The sequence below is a fragment of the Microtus ochrogaster genome, unplaced genomic scaffold (assembly GCF_000317375.1).
Source record: "Microtus ochrogaster isolate Prairie Vole_2 unplaced genomic scaffold, MicOch1.0 UNK138, whole genome shotgun sequence".
In the NCBI taxonomy this organism is placed as follows: domain Eukaryota; kingdom Metazoa; phylum Chordata; class Mammalia; order Rodentia; family Cricetidae; genus Microtus; species Microtus ochrogaster.
The window spans coordinates 520,515-524,727 of NW_004949236.1; the positions used below are offsets into that span (position 1 = coordinate 520,515).

Sequence of the window (4,213 nt, forward strand, 5' to 3'; positions counted from 1 at the left end):
CTGAAAGTACCAAGAAACAGTAGAGAGCCAGAAAATACTAGGAGGATCAAACTTAGAAGTGATCTCTATGGTATATGACATTTACAGCAGTGGAAAGCACCTAGTATTGCCATGAGCACAGACAACAGGAGATATCCATGGGTAACAGTAGTCTATAAATATACTATCATTGTTTTTTTTTCCGGTTTTCCTTTGGTTTTTGGTTATTTTTTTAAGTTAATGGAGACCGAGTTTTTCTGTGTAGCTCTGGCTGACAAAGAACTTACTTTGTAGACCACAGTGGCCTGAAACTCAGATATCTGCCTGCCTCTGCCTTCTGAGTGCTGGGATTAAAGGTGTGCACCACCAAGCCTGGCCAACATAGCTCCATTTTTTTTTTCTTGATTTTTCGATACAGGGTTTCTCTGTATAGTCTTTTCTGTCCTGGAACTTACTGAGATCCACCTGCCTCTGCCTCTTGAGTGCTGAGATTGAAAGGCCTGGGCCACCTCTTACTTTCATTCTTATCAAACTCAGTTGGCATTATTTTCAGGAACGGAGAAAAAACACTAAAAGGCAGAGAACATGGCTAGAATACCAAGGCTCAAATTATTTTCTGAACACATTTTATAATTTATTAAAATCATACATGAAAATCTATTAATATGATGACATGCTATGAAGGGAATGACAGCAATACTAACTGTATAGTGAAATACAATTTTATTTGCCTCCTAGTGTCAATTCTTCCTCAGAACCTCTTCTCAAACCTATAATAGGATAATCGTGAGGAGATTTTTCTCAGAGCAAGTCTCCCAAATTCTTTCTAGTGAAAGAGAATGTGACAAAACTGATCTCATAGCAGGGCGGTGGTGGCGCACGCCTTTAATCCCAGCCCTTGGGAGGCAGAGAGAGGCAGGCGGATCTCTGTGAGTTCGAGACCAGCCTGGTCTACAAGAACTTGTTCCAGGACAGGCTCCAAACCTGCGTAGAGAAACCCTGTCTGAAAACGTACACACACACACACACACACACAAAAGAAAAGAAATCTATAGAGTCTAGCACCCCTGTCCGAAAAACCAAAAAAAAAAAAACAAAACAAAGCAAAACTGATCTCATGTCCCATTTCCACATGAACCCCTTACCACTGTTTCACCAATGCCTCCACCATACCTGGATCCTTAGCTACGGTCTCCTGTCTCCTTCCAGGTCTCCTTGTTCTGCTGCAGAGGTGAGCAGGTCTGGGTGATCAGCATGTCCTGTAATTAAGAAAGAGATTGTTCAGAAAGCATCTGGATTCCTAAAACAGTACTGTGCTCAGTAGATGAAGAGAGGATTCTACAAATGAGTCCAAGTGTCCTGCAAAGTCAGAGTACTGGAAACATTTAGAAAGCATTTTCAGTTAGCGTAACTTGAATGCCCCTTCCAGTCACAGCTGAGTCAGAAATCAATGGTAGAAATGAAACTGAATGATTGGGATGAGGTTCTGTGAAGTTCTGAATTCATCACAGACCCAGGGTGATGGAAGCCTCACACCTCCCAAAGGGAAACACACAAAGAAGAAGGAACACTCCTTGAAATGTTTTTCCCCCTCTGAGGATTCCTCTTTATTCTGTGAGATGTGAGACTCATTCACACTCTTGCACAAAGCTCACACACTTGTAGATTAGTTTGTTCAGAAACCCCAAGGAACAAGGGAGACTACAAGCAAATGATTCTCTCCCAGAGACCAGACCTCTGTATTCTGTGGCATCCAGTACCAGTACAAAGCCCTCTCAGCAGGCTTCAGGCATCGCTCCTCCTGCTGGGAAAAGTCCAGTCTCAACACTGGCTGTCTAAAGACCACAAAGAAAAAAACAAGAGTTTGAATGGTTGTGTAGAGGCACACCCTTAATCCTAGCTCTCAGCAGGCAGAGGTGGGTGAAACTCTCTTAGTTCATGTTCAACTAGTACTACAGGGTGAATTTTTGGTCAGACACTGTGAGTTCAGGTCTCAAAGCTGTGAGTTCAGGTCTCAAACAAAGCAAACACAAGAACCAAAAACAAACAAGAAAGAAAGAGAGAGAGAAAGAAAGACAGACCGAGCAACAGTTTCGTCAGTCACATGTATAGGGGCAGTGTGCTTTTCTTGAACCAAGGAGAAAGAAGACTATTCTAGACATTTTTTTTTAATTTTATTTTCGAGACAGGGTTTCTCCGTTGGTTTTGGTTCCTGTCCTGGAACTAGCTCTTCTAGACCAGGCTGGCCTTGAACTCAGAGATCTGCAGGCCTCTGCAGAGTGCTGGGATTAAAGGCGTGTACCACCACCACCCGGCTAGACATTTTTCTGATGTAGATGAGTGATAATTATTCAATAACATCCTTTCCTTCCTCCTTTCCTTATTTTTTTTCTGTGTGTGTGTGTTTTGTTTTCAAGACAGGGTTTCTCTCTGTAGCCCTAGTTTTCCAGAAACTTGCTCTCTAGACCAGACTGGCATTGAACTCACCTGCCAAAGGTGTGTGCCACCACCTCCTGGTTTATAATGCCTTTTTTAACTGTGAGAATACTGACAGCCTCAAACAGCATTCTGTGCTTCCCAGACTCCAAGATGCAACACTACCAATTCAGGACAAGAATATACATTTCGTTTTCTTTTCTTTCTTTCTTTTCCTTTTCTTTTTCTTTTCTCAATTTTGTTCTTTTGAGAGGATCTCACCATGTAGCTAGCAATGCGTGTCCTGGAACTCACTGCGTACACCAGGCTGGTCTCAAGCTTATTGAGATTTGCCTCTCTCTGCCTCTTGAGTGCTGATATACAAGGCCTGTGCCACCGGACCTGGCAAAGACACTTTTCAGAATGCTGTGGTTACATTAGAGTACATAGCCTCAGATGAAAAATTAACGATAAAAAGTTTTTCAATGTTAATGTTTACAACCAGACCTGTGGAGCTTGAAAAGGAATATTTTCGTCTCGAAAATCCAATATATGTATATATATTTTTTTAATTTTAAGAGCTTTGTCCTTTCCACCATAACAACGCGAATCGCGTTTGCAAATATTCTACTAGAGTATTCTTATAATAATAGTTTAGCAACCAGAAATTCAATGAAAAAATCAGGATCGTCCAGTTGATATTATTTAAAATTTACCAACAAGAAAAGAAATTCACAGGACGACTTCACAGACGGCTTCCTTACGGGCACCAAAGAAATTGCCTTCCCCTCCCCCCATCCCAGGCTCCTTCCCTCCTGGGTCCCAGACCCGCAGCTCCTCTGACCTGGGAGATTCCAGGGCCGCCGGGCTGCGGTTCCCGCCACTGCGCTGCTGACTTTCCCAGGCCGCCCCGCGGCGACTGCGGCTCCGGGGAGTTTTCGCGTCCCCGCGACACCCAGGTCTGCACACGCGACTCTCCACGGTTGAGGAACGACAGCGAATGGGTCCTCTGCGCCGCTGACTTTCCCTCAGCAGTCCACTTCCCGGTCCTTACCCACGAGGTTTCCCAGCTTCCGCTTTCGTCACCCTTCCCAAGCTCCTCTGTTCCCTTACATCCAGCCAATGAGTCACATTCTCTCATAAACTGCTTCCGTTTGAGTGTCATTCTCGCCCCCTCCCCCCACATCGAACGGTCCCGCCCACTCCGTCTCAGGCCTCCGTCCACACAGCTCCAGCTGTCAGGCTGCCCTGGACCCGCTCTGCACAGCTCCCCGCATGCTTGCTGCCAGCCTAGAGCAGAACTGGATTTAGTAGGAGTCTGCTCTCCATATCCGACTCTCTTATCCGGAGTTTTGACCACTCTCTGTTGAAACTGTTCAGACTAACGCTTCATTTTTGGATTTCAGTTCCTGGCCTATAAAGCATACAGAAAAAAACAACCACCCAAAAACATAATGCTAGTTTCCATAACACAAACTACGATGAAATATTGCTACCTCAAATTTCCATGACTGTGTCCTCTAAGGAGACCAAAGTACATAAAATATGAGAAATAGAAAACACACACACACACACCACACAGAAGTATTCTCAGTAAGGTCAAAGTACATAAAGAGGAAGCAAGCTCCTGGAGTCAATGAGGACAGGATTGAAGTGATTGGAGGACGGGAAGACGCAAGCAAACGGTTTGTCCTCCAAAAATGAGGACAATTTAGCCTAAGAAAACTGAATTTGAGCCGGGCTGTGGTGGCGCACGCCTTTAATCCCAGCACTCGGGAGGCAGAGGCAGGCGGATCTCTGTGAGTTCGAGACCAGCCTG

The 4,213-nt window shown here is 44.7% G+C and overlaps 1 protein-coding gene across 1 annotated transcript in view; it reads right to left on the bottom strand.

Moving 5' to 3' along the window:
* The window catches only part of LOC101995937 (zinc finger protein 675-like), a 30,053-nt gene extending 26,604 nt beyond the window's left edge, over window positions 1-3,449 (bottom strand). The window contains exons 1-2 of the mRNA XM_013355483.2: window positions 3,239-3,449; window positions 1,153-1,238 (exon numbers count right to left, since the gene is read on the bottom strand). The gene's annotated coding sequence lies outside the window, so the exon portion shown is untranslated. The remainder of the gene's footprint in view (window positions 1-1,152; window positions 1,239-3,238) is intronic.
* Window positions 3,450-4,213: the final 764 nt, after the last annotated feature.